This window comes from Dendrobates tinctorius, unplaced genomic scaffold, assembly GCF_039654945.1.
Source record: "Dendrobates tinctorius isolate UK_male_01 unplaced genomic scaffold, ASM3965494v1 ptg000125l, whole genome shotgun sequence".
NCBI lineage: Eukaryota > Metazoa > Chordata > Amphibia > Anura > Dendrobatidae > Dendrobates > Dendrobates tinctorius.
Genome location: NW_027361793.1, coordinates 20,423,742 through 20,443,296, shown reverse-complemented (window position 1 = coordinate 20,443,296; position 19,555 = coordinate 20,423,742). Strand labels below are relative to the sequence as shown.

The 19,555-nt window shown below is 50.9% G+C and overlaps 1 protein-coding gene across 5 annotated transcripts in view; it reads right to left on the bottom strand.

Annotated features, from left to right (window-relative positions):
• MDH1B (malate dehydrogenase 1B) overlaps window positions 1-19,555 on the bottom strand; it is a 301,491-nt gene that overhangs the window by 86,698 nt on the left and 195,238 nt on the right. The window lies entirely within an intron of this gene.

Here is a 19,555-nt window from a genome sequence, read left to right as displayed (position 1 = left end):
CTTGCCTGTCTGGCACTAACTAAACAAGGTACAACCTAACTACCAACTGGCAGGCTTCTCCCGTCCAGCCAAACCACAGTTGCAGTGGGCACTGCTTTCACTCATGTGTGTCTCTCACACAGACAAGCTTTCTGTGTTCCCAGGCTGAGACACCTGCTTCTTGTTGACAGGTTGCGGCCAATCCTGAATCGCTTGAATCTTATCAACCTGGGGTTTAACAACACCCCTCCCAATTACATACCGCAAATACCGGGCTTCTTCTAGCCCGATGTGACATTTCTTGGGGTTCGCGGTTAGACCTGCCAGGTCGTCAATCACAGCTTGTACTTTCTGGAGATGAGTCTCCCAGTCCAAGCTGTAAATGACAATGTCATCCAAATAGGCCGAAGCGTACTGCCTATGTGGCCTCAGGACTCGATCCATCAGTCTCTGGAAGGTCGCCGGTGCTCCGTGCAGTCCAAACGGCATATACACATACTGAAATAGACCTTCCGGCGTAGCAAATGCCGTCTTTTCTCTGGCAGCCTCCGCCAGAGGGATCTGCCAATACCCCTTTGTTAGGTCTAGGGTCGTAATATACCGGGCTTTTCCTAACCGATCTATTAACTCATCGACTTGGGGCATAGGGTAGGCATCAAATTTTGAGACTGCATTCAGTTTCCTGAAGTCATTGCAGAACCGGATGGCGCCGTCCGGTTTAGGAATTAACACAATCGGGCTGGACCAAGCACTGTGCGATTCCTCAATGACACCTAACTCTAACATTGCCTTCACTTCTCGGGAAACGGCTTCACGGCGCGCTTCCGGAATTCTGTAGGGTTTCACGTGAACTGTGACATCAGGTTCCGTTACGATGTCATGTTTCATTAGCGTAGTCTGCCTGGGTTTTTCTGAGAAAAACTTTTGGTTGTGAAGTAGAAACTGCCTGACCTCAGTCTTTTGCCGCTCCGAGTCTCTGCAACCCGTGCCTCCGGTACGGTATGCGAGCAGACGGGACGGGCCAGCTCCGCTGACAAGGCAGACCGATCTTTCCTGGGTTTTATCAGATTTACATGATAAACCTGTTCAGGTTTCCGTTTACCTGCCTGGTATACTTTGTAGTTTACTTCACCAACTCTTTCCTTAATCTCAAAGGGGCCCTGTCACTTTGCTAGGAACTTACTGTCCACCGTGGGGACCAGGATCAACACCCTATCTCCGGGTGCAAACGTACGGATCTTGGCGCCCCTATCATAGATTCTTTTTTGGGCTCCCTGAGCCTGCATCATGTGTTCTTTGACGATAGGCATAACAGCCGCAATACGGTCCTGCATTTGGGATACGTGATCTATCACAGTTTTAAACGGCGTGATCTGACCCTCCCAGGATTCTTTGGCGACGTCTAACAGTCCGCGAGGACGTCGGGCGTACAATAACTCGAAAGGCGAGAACCCCGTGGAAGACTGGGGCACTTCCCTGATGGCAAAAAGCAAATACGGAAGTAAATAGTCCCAGTTCTTCCCATCCTTGTCTATCGCCTTTCTCAGCATCTGCTTCAGAGTTTTATTGAACCGTTCGACCAACCCGTCTGTTTGGGGGTGATACACGGATGTGCGTAGCGGTTCGATTTGTAACAACTGGCAGAGTTCCTTCATTACCCTGGACATAAAGGGAGTCCCATGGTCGGTGAGTATCTGTTTTGGTATACCGACCCGACTAAACACATGCACCAGTTCCTTGGCAATCGTCTTGGTGGCCGTGTTACGCAAAGGGATGGCCTTCGGGTAACGAGTGGCATAATCCAAGATGACCAGGATATGTTGGTGTCCACGTGCAGACCGTGGAAGGGGCCCAACTAAATCCATCCCAATCCTCTCAAACGGGACCTCAATAATAGGTAGGGGTACCAAAGGGCTACAGAACTGGGGCTTAGGCGCAGAGGCTTGGCAGTCCGGACAAGACTCACAATATACACGAATATCGTGATGCATGCCTGGCCAAACAAAACAGTGTAATATCCTTTCAGTGGTTTTCTGGACACCCAGGTGACCTCCCATCACATGTCCGTGGGCCAGGTCCAGCACCTGCCGCCGGTAGGGTTTTGGCACGACTAATAGTTGCACCGTGTCTTCCCCCTTTTTCTCTATCTGATATAGTAAATCATTCTCCAGGACCATGTAAGGATATGCCAGCCTAGAGCCAGGTTCTACGGGTACCCCATTTATCACTTTTACATTTGTCCTAGCCTGAGAAAGGGTAGGATCCTTTATTTGCTCGCTTTGGAAGTCATCTTTCTGAACTTCCAAATCCAGCAAACGGGGAGGTGGACGGCTGTCGGCCTCCTCCTCTTCCCTGGTCTCCTCCGTATCACCCACCATGACTGAAAACGGGAACTGCACGTCATTTCCAGCAGACTCTTCCCCCGAGTCTTCCGGGGAGACCTCTTCCAGGGGTTCGGGACCCACGCTCACCCTGGGAGAAGAATCATGTACACTATTACCCAAGGGCATCAACTGATTCTCCCACAATTGCCAGAAGTGAGGAAAATCCCGGCCCAAGATAACATCATGCAATAACGCAGGGACGAGTCCCACTTTATGTTGCACAGACCCATAGGAAGTAGTAATGCATATGACCGTGGTGAGGTACGAACAGGTGTCTCCATGCACACACGTTACAGAAAATTTGTCTGATGGTCCAGTCGGGGCTGACACCAGACTGATCTTCACCAGAGTCACCACACTTCCCGAGTCTAACAATGCCACCACATTTTTGCCATCAACAGTTAAATCACACAAGTGTTTTTCCACATCCTTTTGACCGGCATTCACACTCACTACCCGTGCAACCATAGACATGCGGTGTTTAAAGTCTGTGACGTCGCACTGCATGGGTTCAGTAGTGACCGGACAGTTCGCAGCAATGTGGCCCATCTCTTGGCAGTGGAAACACCTAACGGGCCCCTTGCTTAGACCATGGTTCGTTACTCTCGGCCTCGCATTGCGGGCAGTCCCGGTTTCCTCCCCCACTGTCTTAGGGATTTTTCCTTCTCCCCTACTCCCTGGAACAGTCTTACCGGTTCCACGTGGAGATGATGAAGAACGAGGAGGGGTAGCGTCGTCTCGGAGTCCTTCCGCCACGGAGTAACGTTCAACCAGATCCACCAGTTGATCTGCCGTCGTAGGATTTCCATGGCTTACCCACTTCCTCAGGGCTGGCGGTAGAGCTCTCAGGTAGTTGTCCATGACGACTCTCTGGATTATCTATGGTGCTGTCAGCACCTCGGGTTGCAGCCACTTCTTCGTCACGTGGATCAGGTCGAACATCTGTGACCGCGGTGGTTTATCCGGCTGATAAGTCCATTGATGCACTCTCTGTGCACGGACAGCGGTCGTCACTCCCAGCCGGGCCAAGATCTCGGATTTCAGTTTGTCAAAGTCCTGCGCGGCTTCAGGTTCTAAGTCATAATAAGCCTTTTGGGCCTCACCGGAAAGAAACGGGGCAATCAGGCCGGCCCACCGTGCCTTCGGCCATTTTTCTCGCACCGCCGTCCGTTCAAACGTGGTCAGATATGCCTCAACGTCATCTTCGGTCGTCATCTTCTGCCAGTACCGACTCACGTGAATCACTCTCGACTCGGCTTCCAGGTTAAACTCAGGTAAGCTTGCCAGGCGCTGCGCCACCTGCTGGAGAAGCGAACGATCGGTAGCTGTCATGTCCACAAACTCCATCAGCTGGGCCATCATCACCCGATTAGCTTCTTGCTGGACGGCGGTGGACTGTACCAGCGCTTTCACCACGTCCTCCATGCTCATGCTTCCAACGTGATGCCCGTGTTCTCCACCACAATGTGATAAAACACTCCGGGATCGCCTTTGCTGGGGTCAAAGGTCACGTGTGTTCAGCATGAAACAGGCGCACAGCCGGGGTCCGGGTATAACCGACACTGGGTCAGGTTTATTAAAGGTGAAAGCAATGCATAAAGAAAAAAAAACATAAAACAAATCCTTGTCTGTCCGGCACTAACTAAACAAGGTACAACCTAACTACCAACTGGCGGGCTTCTCCCGTCCAGCCAAACCACAGTTGCAGTGGGCACTGCTTTCACTCACGTGTGTCTCTCACACAGACAAGCTCTCTGTGCTCTCTGTGTTCCCAGGCTGAGACATTCACACAACCACCTGGCATCCTTTTATATCCGCCTCCCATTATTCATTAGTCACCAGGTGAGATACTGACCAGACTAGGCCACATAGGAAAGGTATCTGGGCGAGATATACCTGCCCTCATCCACTATACCCACATGATTCTCACAACCTCCTTCCGGGGGCGGCGTCTTCTTCTGCGCCTCCATACCAAGCCAGTATACGAACCCCTCGGGGGGTGGGCCATGCATCTGTCACATAGTAATTCAGGCAGGGACGACCCAAGACTCTTCGCGGTCTTCTCTTAGGACCTCCCATCTCTTCACGCCCTTCTTCTCCGTGCCAGCGGCCATTTCTAATGTCCATTTTACAGTCTATTAAATTTGGTCTTCTGCACATTTTCAAAAATTGTAAATCCAAGGCACACAGAACCCGATGGCATCGGCTTCATCATCCTGTTCGTGACGCCAAGTTGGGACGCCCTCCCAGGGCTGTGGAGTACTCGGTACCGGGCCGGCGTCAGGGGGGATGTGTCAGAGCAGCGGAGACCCGGTCCGTGGTCCTGGGCACCCAATATCAATGACGGTGGTGTTAATGGTGTTTAGAGTTTATTAGAATAGTTCGTGACGCCACCCGTGGTATTTGGCAAGTATGGTGTTAGGCCAACGCTGCATACAGATCCCCTGGGACAGATGGTATGGTGCAGCAGAGATGGTATAGCTCCCCGCAGGTGGAGCTGTAGTCCCAGGGCAGTGTAGGTGCAATGGATGAGGAGAGGCGCAGGATGGTCTAGATGTTGCTACCCAGGTGTAGTGGTACGGGAATAACTGGAGGACACCAGAGTATGCGGTTCCAAATCTTTACTCACTGTTTGCAGCTCACACAACTGCCTGCCTCCGTACTGTGTTCTCCGGGTCAGGGCTCCAGCCAACCTCCAGGCAGGGCAGGACTCTCCCTTCCACACTTCGCCAATATGTACCTTCACTGAACGACTCCTCAAATGCGCCTTTAGGTGCGAAGCACTCCAGTACTTAGTTACCCTGGAATGCCTCTCTCTAGGTGTTCCTAGTCTCTACTTGTATGACAGACAGCTGTAGCCTACTTCGGGGACTCCTCTCCTGAGTCCCGACTCTCTATCCGTTTCGCTGTTGTGTCCCAAGTCTATGGTGGGAGTAAGGCGTTAGCGGCTCACTACTCCTCCGGTGTCTGTTGCCGGATATAAAGATCCAATCAACCTCGGGGACCGGGACCCGGCCTTTGCACTCTCTGGACTGGAAGGGTTCTTTCTCTTTCTCAACCAGCTTCCCACCGTCCTTCTCTTCTCCTTCGTTCCGATCTGTTCTATCTCTCTTATGGAATCTGTAGTCTCCAGTCTACGTCTCTTTCACCTTCTCTTCCTTCCCTGAGAAGCTCGTTCCACTAAGACCAGTCCTCAGCCTCTCCTGACTGACTGCCTTCCTCCGCCTTGAGCTCCTCTCAGGCTGACCTGCTGCCAGCCTGCTCTCTTCTCTGGGTCTCTCCCAGACTGCCCTGAAATCCTACACCTTCCCTCTCTTTTGCATCATCTAACTCCACCCGCCTCCCAGCACATCTCGTGTTACGAAGCAGGGTTCCACGAGGGTTGCTCTGCTAACCTCCAGCCTGAAGCTGTTAGGTGGCCCCACTGAACTATCCTGTGTGTGGAATGCAGGTGTGGAGCATGGTCAGGAGTTCCCACCTTACTTGGATGGTGGAGCACTACACCTTAGGAGAAGGTGCAGTACCTCTGTGGCGACTGAAGCCTCAGGGGCGCCACATATGCATGCACACACATACCAGCCACCAAAGTACAGAGGGCACACACACAGACCAGCCACCAGAGTACATGGGGCACACACACAGACACGTGCACACAGACATGCATGCACACAGACCAGCCATCAGAGTACATGGGGCACATAAACAGACATGCACACACAGACATGGACACACAGACATGCACGCACATAGACCAGCAATCAGAGCACATGGGGCATGCACAGACACAGGCACGCACACAATCCAGTCACCAGAGTACATGGGCCACACACTCAGACACGCACACACAGATACAAACGCACAGACACAGACACACACACAAGCCAGCCACCAGAGAACATGGGGAACACACACAGACACGCACGCACAGAGTCCAGCCACCAAAGCACATGGGGCACATACACAGACACGAGCACACAGACATGCACACACAGACACACACACAGACCAGCCACCAGAGCACATGGGGCACACACAGACACGCATGCACAGACACAGACATTAACAGACACAGGCACGCACACAAACCAGCCACCAGAGTATATAGGGCACACACACAGACATGCACACACAGACATGCACACAAAGACACAGACACGCACAGACACATGCAAGCACACAGATCAGTCACCAGAGCACATGGGGCACACACTCAGACACGCACACACAGATACAAACGCACAAACACAGACATACACACAAACCAGCCACCAGAGTACATGGGGCACACACAGACATGCAAGATACAGACACACACACAAGCCAGCTACCAGAGAACATGGGGAACACACACAGACATGCACAGACACAGGCACGCACACAATCCAGCCACCAGAGTACATGGGGCACACACTCAGACACACACACACAGACACAAACGCACAGACACAGACACACACACAAACCAGCCAACAGAGTACATGGGGCATACTGTTATGATTGAGTCACCGAGGAGGAAAAAACAAAACACAAGCTCAGCCCAGAAAATCAGAGAGGTTGGAAACTAGCGGATTGCAGACCCCTAATCCTATCACACAACTAGCAGTAGCCGTGGAGTGTTCCTACGGTGATCCTAGACACCTCGTCACAGCCGGAGATCTACATAAGCCTAAAGAGAGAAAAGGGAAAAACTGACTGCCCCAGAGCAGATCCCAAAGCAATAGGCAGACCCCAACATATAATGACGGTGAAGCAAGATGAAAACACTAACACAGATAGAAAGATAGGTTGAGAAAACGATGGGGCCCAAGCTAACTAAAAAGGACAGGATACAAAAGCTGCTGTCTGCAATCCGAGAAAACCCTGCTAAAAATATTACCAACACAACTGATAAGCAAAAGGGACCCTGAAGTCACTAGACTTTAAACCCTATATCAGCACTCAGAATATTCTGGAAGCAGAGCAAAAGAGAACACTGATCAAGGAAAAAGAATCCAGCACACCCCCCGGCCGGGGATGGCTGAACTCCAAAAAACAAGGTAAACAAAACCAAAACTAATAAGTTCAATAGCAGAGCAAAAACTTATCTTTGGGAAGCAGGAATCAGACTGGTCTCCAAGAATCCAGCAGAGAAATCACCAGCGACTCAGAAGGGCGTCGGCTGCCTTATATCCAGTCAGAAGTTCCCGTTACCCAGTCACCATCCACCTGATCAGGTGTCTGGTAATCAGCCTCACTACCTTCACCAGAAGAGGGAGATCCTCGGACACAAAAGATGAATGATCCGATGAGCTCACAACAGCACACACACAGACATGCAAGATACAGAGACACACACAAACCAGCCACCAGAGTACATGGGGAACACACAGACATGCACACAGACACGCACGCACACAGACCAGCCAGAGTACATGGGGCACACACACAGACACGCAAGCACACAACCCAGCCACCGGAGTACATGGGGGCACACAGACACGCATACACACATACAGACCAGCCACCAGAGTACATGGGGCACACACAGACACACAGACAGACATGAACACACACCCAAAGACATGGACGCACACAGACCAGCCACCAGAGTAGATGGCACACACACAGACCAGCCACCAGAGTAAATGGGGCACACACACACAGACATGAATGCACACAAATCAGCCACCAGAGTACATGGGCACACAAACATGCACAGACACACACAAACCAGCCACCACAGTACATGGGGCACACACATGCGCACTGACACGCATGCACACAGTCCAGCCACCAGAGTATATGGGGCACACACAGACACACATGCACACAGATATGAAAAATACTCCAAAAGAACATCCTTATTTCATTTTAAGTAAAATACCTTAATAATGCCTCATGAAGTCAAATATAATGGAGACGATTCTCAATATCATGAGAAAAAGGAGGACATAGAATCCAAATCCATTGCAAGCATGTATGAATTTATTTATCAGAAAAAAAGACACATATCAGAGATACAGGATATTACAAAAATCCAATAAAATGGGTAATCACATAAGGCCCGATGCTAGAAAAAACAAGTGGGCAGCCTGTGATGGGTATGGATACCCAAAGCCAATACCACAGGAAATGAAAGATGTGAACAAAAGTACAACATTGGTTGTGAAATGGCATAAAATATAGTCATTGTACCAACCAAAAGGTATATGATAGGATATATTATTCAAAGATCACCAATGTGAGATTTCACTTGGGCAATAATATGTCATATATAATGCCCAGATAAATAATACCGGTGATACCAATAGTTGCTGCACTGGATGTGAACCGGCTAATACATCCTAACGCTGAGTCTATACAAAGCTCAGCTGTATACCATGTCAATGAGAAATGATGTAGCATATAACAAAAGAAAACTGTGGGAAAGGTCTAAGTATGCTTAAATAAGCTGGATGAACATACCCATCATGTCCTGATGTATGGCAGGCGCCGACTTGTGTACCCCTACACGCGTTTTGCGGTATGCAAGACCGCTAAAACGCGTGTAGGGGTACACAAGTCGGCGCCTGCAATACATCAGGACATGATGGGTATGTTCATCCAGCTTATTTAAGCATACTTAGACCTTTCCCACAGTTTTCTTTTGTTATATGCTACATCATTTCTCATTGACATGGTATACAGCTGAGCTTTGTATAGACTCAGCGTTAGGATGTATTAGCCGGTTCACATCCAGTGCAGCAACTATTGGTATCACCAGTATTATTTATCTGGGCATTATATATGACATATTATTGCCCAAGTGAAATCTCACATTGGTGACCTTTGAATAATATATCCTATCATATACCTTTTGGTTGGTACAATGACTATATTTTATGCCATTTCACAACCAATGTTGTACTTTTGTTCACATCTTTCATTTCCTGTGGTATTGGCTTTGGGTATCCATACCCATCATAGGCTGCCCACTTGTTTTTTCTAGCATCGGGCCTTATGTGATTACCCATTTTATTGGATTTTTGTAATATCCTGTATCTCTGATATGTGTCTTTTTTTCTGATAAATTCATACATGCTTGCAATGGATTTGGATTCTATGTCCTCCTTTTTCTCACACATGCACACAGACACGTACATACAGACCAGCCACCAGAGTACATGGGGCACACACAGACACGCAAACACAGTCAGACACGCACACACACACACACACAAACACATGCACACACACAGACCAGCCACCAAAGTACAGAGGGCACACACACAGACGAGCCACCAGAGTACATGGGGCACACACATGTGCACTGACACGCATACCCACAGTCCAGCCACCAGAGTACATGGGGCACACACAGACACACATGCACACAGACACCTACATACAGACCAGCCACCAGAGTACATGAGGCACACACAGACACGCAAACACAGTCAGACACGCACACACACACACACACACACAAACACAGACACGCACAAATAGAAAAAGCCACCAGAGTACATGGGGCACACACACAGACATGCACGCTCACACAGACATGCACACACAGACCAGCCACCAGAGTACATGGGGCACACACACAGACACGTATGCACACAGACTAGCCACCAGAGTACATGGGGCACACACACAGACACTCACGCACACAGACTAGCCACCAGAGTACATGGGGCACACACTCAGACATGCATGCACACAGACCAGCCACCAGAGCACATGGGACACACAGACACGCACACACAGACCAGCTACCAGAGTACATGGGGCACACACAGACACACACGCATAGACACAGACACAGGAATGCACACAAAGACACACACGCACACAGACCAGCCACCAGAGTACATGGGGCACACACAGACACACACGCACAGACATGCACAGACACACACACAAACCAGCCACTAGAGTACATGGGGCACACACACAGACACGCACACACAGACACGCACACACAGACACGCACAAACACAGGCACATACACAAACCAGCCACCAAAGTACATGGGGCACACACACGCGCACACAGACACACAGGCACACAGACCTGCCACCAGAGTACATGGGGAACACACAGACACGCATGCACACAGACACGCACATACAGACCAGCCACTAGAGTACATGGGGCACACGCAAACACAGTCAGACACGCACACACACACACACACATAGACATGCACGCACACACAGACCAGCCACCAAAGTACAGAGGGCACACACAGAGACCAGCCACCAGAGTACATGGGGCACACACACAGACACGTGCACACAGACATGCATACACACAGACCAGCCATCAGAGTACATGGGGCACATAAACAGACATGCGCACACAGACATGAACACACAGACACGCACGCACACAGACCAGCCACCAGAGCACATGGGTTATGCAGACACAGGCACGCACACAATCCAGTCACCAGAGTACATGGGGCACACACTCAGACACGCACACACAAACGCACAGACACAGACATACACACAAACCAGCCACCAGAGTACATGGGGCACACACAGACATGCAAGATACAGACACACACACAAGCCAGCCACCAGAGAACATGGGGAACACACACAGACACGTGCACACAGACATGCACGCACACAGACCAGCCACCGAAGTACATGGGGCACATACACAGACATGAGCACACAGACATGAACACACAGACACGCACACAGACCAACCACCAGAGCACATGGGGCACACACAGACACAGACCCGAACAGACACAGACACGCACACAAACCAGCCACCAGAGTACATAGGGCACACACAGAGACATGCACACACAGACATGCACGCAAAGACACAGACACGCACAGACACACGCAAGCACACAGATCAGTAACCAGAGCACATGGGGCACACACAGACACGCATACACAGACTAGTCACCAGAGAACATGGGGCACACAGACACGCACAGACAGACTAGCCACCAGCGCACATGGGGCACACACAGACATGCACGCACACAGACAAGCACGCACACAGACCAGCCACCAAAGAACATGGGGCACACACAGACACGCACATACAGACATGTACAAACACAGGCATGCACACAAACCAGCCACCAGAGTACATGGGGCTCACACACAGACACGCACGCACAGACAAGCACAGACACAGGCACACACAAACCAGCCACCAGAGTACATGGGGCACACACACAGACACGCACGCACACATACCAGCCACCGGAGTACATGGGGCACATACACAGACACGCGCACGCAGACACGCACGAACACAGTCCAGCCACCAGAGCACATGGGGCACACACAGACATGCGCGCACAGACACACACATGAACAGATACAGGTACGCACACAAACCAGCCAGAATACATGGGGTACACACACAGACATGCACACACAGACACGCACGCACAGACATGCACAGACACACGCATGCACACAGACCAGCCACCAGAGCACATGGGGCACGCACACACAGAACAGCCACGAGCACATGGGGCACGCACACACGCACACACAGACCAGCCACCAGAGTACATAAGCCACACACAGACACGCACACACACTGACATGCACACAGACCAGCCACCAGAATACATGTGGCACACACAGACACACACGCACACACAGACACACATACACAGACCAGTCAGCAAGGTACATGCGGCACACTAAAAGAAGAGAAGTTTGGAAGCATATTTCACTACTGGTGGACAGATGGAGAGGGGTGCACACAGAATGTGAGATTTCTAAGCTGCATGTAGTGAGGTTGAGGGTGCAATTCACTATTGGATATTGTATAATTGGCCCAAGTGTTTTATCTCCTATCAGCCTGATCTCTGAGCTGCTAGAAGTTGCCAGGGAGGGAGGGAAGGGTGCAGCAGATAAGGGTGCAGCAGTTTGATTTCAATCTGTGATCCAGCAGTTGTGGGGTTAAAAGACACGGTCATCATTTACCCAGCACAACTGCCTCCTAGTTCTAATCACAGACATCCCCGCTTACAAGGTGACTGATTACCAGGGCCGCCATCAGGGCATTACTGCCCTGACTGGCGTATGGGGCCCGGTGGGCAGAGGGGGCCCGCATCGGGCCCAGTCTCCTCTGCTCACCGGGCCCTACTGGCATGCTAAACCGGGCCCTCAGCGCTGCGGCAGATGATAGCTATTGACAAGAGGGCCCGCACGTCAATAGTTAACAGCCGCCAGCGGCCAGCCAATCAGAGGCTGGCAGCTGATGTCCGACGCAGCGCGCACCTCGCCGGTGTCTGACGTCATTGTCAGTCGCCGGCGAGCGCACGCTTCTGCATGGAGGGACGCCCGGAGCTTCGCCGCTGGACCGTGGCCAGGTAAGAAGAGCTTGTGTTTTTTTTTTTTTCTTTTTATTCATTGAGAGCGGGGGGCCCGGGGCAGATGGCAGATTGCTGGACACGATGGCTGGGGCAGATTGCTGGAGACGATGGCTGGGGCAGATTGCTGGACACGATGGCTGGGGCAGATTGCTGGACACGATGGGGGCAGAATGTGACAGTGAGACACGGGAAGGGGCAGAATGAGATACGGGCATGACTTGAGACACTGGGGGCAGGATTGGAGACAGATGGGGCAGGGTTGGAGACAGATGGGGCAGGGTTGGAGACAGATTGTGCAGGATCATGGGGCAGGATGGATATGATGGAGACAGATGGGACAGGATGGGGAGATCATATAGGGCAGATGTCATGTCGGACGCTGTTCACACCACAGCGTCCGGCAGGCAGAGGTAGTTCCACCTCCAGCCACTATAGCCTCAGTGGCGCCGGCTTGATCTTCAGGCTCTCGGGGGTTAATCCTGCTGGAGACCAGGTTGGAAGGTTAGTCATGCCCACGGTCTTTAAATAGTCATACTGGCATATGGGCGTCGCCGATTATAGCTTGTGTTTTCATACCAAGTGGTTCCGGTCTGGAGTGGAGGTGTTGCAGAGAGAGAGATTCGTATCTGGTGTCGTATGATCCGTCGTTATCCTTTCTCCTTCCCATATTTGTGTTTAGTTGTGCCCTGTTCACATTACTGTATATTCCTGTGTGTGTGTGGCGCAGTGCAGTTTAAGTTCTCCCTGTCTGTCTTATTTGTGTGGGAGCTTTGGTGGTGTGTCTCCTCACTGGGTGGAGGGTGGAGGGTTAAGTGCAGGGCTGAGCAGGAGATAAGGAAAGGGTGGAGGCTCAGGCATTTGCACCTTCAGCAAAAACCCTGGGTTGAGGGTCAGACAGGGTTTCCCCTAGTGAAAGGGACACCACAGGGGCCCCGGGTATTTCTGCCTTAGTTGTCCTAAGCCCCGCGCGACATTATAATCGGCCCACAATTTTTCAGGAGTCCATGGATCCCATGGATTCCATAACCCGCCAGTTGGCGGCGCTGTCCTTACAGGTCTCTGAGTTGAAAGGGGCAGTTCAGCAGCAGGGCCTGGTAGTAGCAAAGGTGCAAACGGCATCTGCAGGTATCGGTGCAGAGCCGAAGTTTCCGCTGCCAGAACGATTTTCAGGCGATCGCAGCAAATTTGTCGTATTTCGGGAGGCCTGCAAATTATACTTCCGCAGCCAATCTCTTCAGGTAATGAGGCCCAGCGAGTAGGGCTGGTGTTGTCATTACTGAGTGGTGACCCTCAAGCATGGGCATTTTCCTTACCAGCTGACTCTGCTACATTTTATTCGGTCGATAATGTTTTTTCTGCCCTCGGGCTCATTTACGATGACCCTGACCGACTGGCTCTAGCGGAATCTAAAATCCGCGCCCTCCGCCAGGGGGAGCGCTTGGCAGAGGACTATTGTTCGGAATTTCGCCGCTGGGCTGTAGACACACAGTGGAATGACCCAGCACTGCGGAGCCAGTTTATTCATGGGGTATCAGGGAGGGTGAAACAAGCCCTCCTGATGTATGAGACTCCGGCATCATTGGAGTCTGCCATGAGTTTGGTGATACGTATTGATCGCCGTTTTCGCCAGGGGGCACAGGAGACGCTACCTCTGGGGGAAAGCAGAGGTGCAGGTGTGGTTGAAGTAGATGAGTCCCCTGAACCTATGCAGATTGCTGGCGTGGCACAGGTTCAGCCTCGCGCTCCGGGATTCCGGAAGCCCGGAGCATGTTTCTACTGTGGTAAAAGAGGTCATTATGTTAACGTTTGCCCGGTACTACCTAAGAGGGTCACATCGGCGGAAAACTGTTAAGCTCAGAGGGTATGGAGGAGACCCAACTGAGCGTATGCATATCCTCCATGATGGTATCTCAATGTATGCTCCCTGCCAAGGTTATTATCGCCGGCAGAGAGCTACCTATATCAGTGTTTGTGGATAGCGGTTCCGCTACCAATCTCATAGATGAGGAGTTTGCACACACCGCCGGGTTTAAGATCGAAAAACTTCCTCACCCCATACAGGTGGTGACCATTAATGCTGTTCCCCTCCCTCAAGGGGAGATTACTGAGTTTGTGGCAGAGGTGAAACTCCACATTGGGGTCCTACATTCTGAGTCGGTTACATGTAGGGTCCTCCGTAATCTCCCAGCTCAAATGGTCCTGGGTTTTCCATGGCTGTCCAGGCACAACCCAGTAATTGATTGGAAAACTCAGGACATAGTGCAATGGAGTGGTTTCTGCCAAGACAATTGCTTGGCCACATGTGTGTCCGCCGTGACGCCCAGCCTGCCGGAGGCTTTGCAGGATTTCGCGGATGTTTTCTCTGAGAAGGGTTGCTCAGAACTGCCTCCACATAGAGCCTATGACTGTGCGATTAGGTTAAAACCCGGGGCCAAATTACCTAAGGCCAGGATGTTTAATATTTCTGGTCCTGAGAGGCAAGCTCTGAAAGACTACATCGCGGAGAGTCTGAGCAAAAGGACACATCCGGCCTTCGTCCTCGCCTGTAGCCGCGGGGTTTTTCTTCATTAAGAAGAAAGATGGGGGGTTACGCCCGTGTCTGGATTTCCGAGAGTTAAACCAGATTACTATCCGTGATCCCTACCCAATGCCGTTGATCCCGGATTTGTTCAACCAGGTAGCGGGGGCGAAATGGTTTTCCAAGCTGGACCTCAGGGGGGCGTATAACCTCATAAGGGTCCGTCAGGGGGATGAGTGGAAAACGGCGTTTAACACTCCTGAGGGTCATTTTGAGAGTCTGGTTATGCCGTTTGGGTTGACCACCGCGCCTGCCGTTTTCCAACATTTTATTAATGATGTACTTGCTCATGTCCTGGGGAGATTTGTGATTGTATACCTGGATGATATCCTCATTTATTCTAGCGATCGGGACACTCATTTGGAGCATGTTAGGCAGGTGTTACAGTTGCTCCGGGAGAACCAGCTCTATGCTAAGCTGGAAAAATGTTTATTTTTTGTCCAGGAGTTGCCCTTTTTGGGATATATTGTGTCCGCAGCCGGTTTTAAAATGGACACCGCTAAGGTGCAAGCGGTGCTGCAATGGGAGAGGCCGGAGAGTCTGAAAGCACTCCAGCGGTTCCTTGGGTTTGCGAATTATTATAGGAAATTTATAAAACACTTTTCGACTGTCGCCAAACCGCTCACGGACATGACAAAAAAGGGTGCCGATCTGGCGAACTGGCCTGAGGTGGCTATACGTGCATTTGAGCGTCTGAAGAATAGTTTTGCTTCAGCCCCCATTCTGGTGCAACCAGACGTGTCTAAACCTTTTGTGGTAGAGGTTGATGCGTCGGAGGTGGGAGTGGGGGCAGTACTGTCTCAAGGCTCGTCCTTGAGCGAGATGCATCCATGCGCCTACTTCTCCAAGAAGCTGTCGCCAGCCGAACGGAATTATGATATCGGCAACAGGGAGTTGTTGGCCATCAAACTGGCTTTTGAGGAATGGCGACACTTCTTGGAGGGGGTGGCTCACCAGGTCACAGTTATCACCGACCATAAGAATCTGCTCTATCTGGAGTCGGCCAAGCGTCTGTCTCCTAGGCAGGCTCGCTGGGCATTGTTTTTTACTTGTTTCAATTTTCTTGTGACGTACCGTCCCGGGGCTAAAAACACCAAGGCGGATGCTTTGTCTAGGTGTTTTCCGGGGGGAGAACCTCGGGAAGAGCCGGTACCCATCCTCCAGAAAGGGTAGTGGTCTCGGCTCTCACGACGGAGGTAGAGGCGGAGATTGCCGAGGCCCAAGAGGAGGTACCACCAGGACTTCTCGCCAACAAATCATTTGTACCCCTGCATCTTCGGCTTAAGGTGTTGAAGGAACACCACGATTCGGTACTGGCTGGTCATCCAGGGGTGAAGGGCACCTTAGAGCTGGTATCGCGTCGTTTCTGGTGGCCCAAAATCCGGCAGGACGTGGTCTCGTACGTGGCAGCTTGCATCACGTGCGCTAGGGCTAAGTCACCCCGAACCCGTCCTGCTGGCACGCTACAGCCTCTGGGGGTACCCAATAGGCCATGGACAGAAATCTCCATGGATTTTATCACTGACTTGCCAGCCTCGGCAGGGAACACGGTCATCCTGGTGGTGGTTGACCGTTTTTCAAAGATGGCGCATTTTGTGGCGTTGTCTTCTTTGCCCAATGCTAAGACGTTGGCTCAGGTATTTGTGAAGCAGGTGGTCAGACTCCACGGAGTACCATCTGACATAGTATCTGATAGGGGTACGCAATTTGTGGCGAGGTTTTGGAAAGCTTTTTGCTCAAGGTTGGGGATCAAGTTGTCACATTCATCGGTGTTTCAACCACAGTCTAATGGACAAACTGAGCGCATGAACCAAAATCTAGAACAGTATTTACGATGTTTTGTGTCCGACAACCAGGAGGAGTGGTCTACTTTCCTTCCTCTAGCCGAATTCGCGTTAAATAATCACCGCCAAGAGTCATCAGGAGAGTCTCCATTCTTTTGTGTGTACGGTCAACATCCTCAGTTTTGTACCTTATGTCAGGGTGACTCCGGGGGTGTCCCGGAGGAGGATCAGCTAGGAGCCCAATTGTCATCAGTCTGGAGGCGGGTGAAACAGCGTTTGTTGAGCATGAGTGCCAGGTACAAACGGGTGGCTGACAGTAGACGCGTGCCAGGTCCGGACCTGTGTGTGGGTGAATGGGTGTGGTTAGCCACGAAGAACATAAAACTCAAAATTCCATCTTTAAAACTGGGTCCAAGGTTTATTGGGCCTTTTAGGATTTCTGCCATCATTAACCCAGTGGCTTATCGGTTGGAACTTCCTGCGGTGTACAAAATACATAACGTTTTTCACAGGGCTTTATTGAAAAAGGTGGTAGGCTTGGTGGACACGACGCCGATGCCACCTCCAGTCATGGTGGATGGCGATTTAGAGTTCGAGGTCGCCAAGGTAGTGGACTCTCGAGTAGTACGCCGTACTCTTCAGTATTTGGTGCACTGGCGGGGGTATGGTCCGGAGGAGAGGTCTTGGGTTCCAGCCTCAGACATACATGCGGATCGGCTGGTCAGTTCTTTTCACCGTCGTCATCCGGACAAGCCGGGTCCTATGAGTCTTGAGGGCCCTGGGGTCCCTCGTAGAAGACGGGGTACTGTCATGTCGGACGCTGTTCACACCACAGCGTCCGGCAGGCAGAGGTAGTTCCACCTCCAGCCACTATAGCCTCAGTGGTGCCGGCTTGATCTTCAGGCTCTCGGGGGTTAATCCTGCTGGAGACCAGGTTGGAAGGTTAGTCACGCCCACGGTCTTTAAATAGTCATACTGGCATATGGGCGTCGCCGATTATAGCTTGTGTTTTCATACCAAGTGGTTCCGGTCTGGAGTGGAGGTGTTGCAGAGAGAGAGATTCGTATCTGGTGTCGTATGATCCGTCGTTATCCTTTCTCCTTCCCATATTTGTGTTTAGTTGTGCCCTGTTCACATTACTGTATATTCCTGTGTGTGTGCGGCGCAGTGCAGTTTAAGTTCTCCCTGTCTGTCTTATTTGTGTGGGAGCTTTGGTGGTGTGTCTCCTCACTGGGTGGAGGGTGGAGGGTTAAGTGCAGGGCTGAGCAGGAGATAAGGAAAGGGTGGAGGCTCAGGCATTTGCACCTTCAGCAAAAACCCTGGGTTGAGGGTCAGACAGGGTTTCCCCTAGTGAAAGGGACACCACAGGGGCCCCGGGTATTTCTGCCTTAGTTGTCCTAAGCCCCGCGCGACAGCAGAATGGATACTTATGAGGGTGGGATGGGAGAACGGATGGCTGAAGCCAGTAATGAGACACACGGGGGCTAGGATGGGGGATATTATTACCACAGGGTCTAATTAAGGGATATTATTACTGCAGTGATGTATTTATTTTATTTTTTGAGTATACTGTTTTAAATGGGGGGGCGGTCCTGTTACTATGCAGAGTGACACTATGTCGCCTTTGTTTCTTCATGTGATGTAATGTAGAAGTTGGGAAAAATAAGTAATGTGTTCTGCAAGCGGAGCTCTAGGTAACTGTGTTATTTCCTGCAGAGATGAGCCCTGGCTGGGAGACATGATGGCGATCTGTGAAAGTGTTACCTATACACCGACACTATACACTGTATAGATGCCCTGTGCATAATTTCATTGATAGTGATCAATGTATTACCTATACACAGACTAAATACAGATCTCCTGTGTATAATGGCACGTATGGTGATAGTATCGTGTTTTTTTTATTACTGATCAGTATTGTAGTATTCAGTCACTGTGGTGGTAATATGTGGTCTGCACATGGTGCGGTGGTATTTTTCCCTTGTATGTGATGATATTGGTCATTTTAAAAATTGAAAAATAAAAATATAGCTAAATTGTATTGCATATTTTAACAAATATTTATAAGGTTACAGTAGATTAGGGCACAGCCAAAAGAGTCTACCGTGTTATGGTGGCGGCTTAAAAAATCTTTTGGCCAAAACAAAAGCTGCCAGCTATATGTGTGATCTGGTGATGGAAACTGTTAATGTGTGATTGGTGAGAAGTGAAGTTTTTCCAAGAGAGAGTGGTGGGACTTTGGACAGTTCGAGGGGTGGAGACGGGGCTGGGGTGGAGCCTGGGCGGAGTCTCAAGGGGGCCCCGAAAATTTTACCAGTATGGGGCCCTGAAATTCCTAGTGGTAGCCCTGCTGATTACCAGGTATGTGCAGCAGCTGCTGGGTACAAAAGTGACTTCTCAGCGATGCTACAACAGAACCTGGACCTGCCATCTGTGAGTGATCTCAGCAGCTCCTCGCTTCCTTCAGCAGAAGCAGATAAACCAATAGTAAGATAGCGGGGCG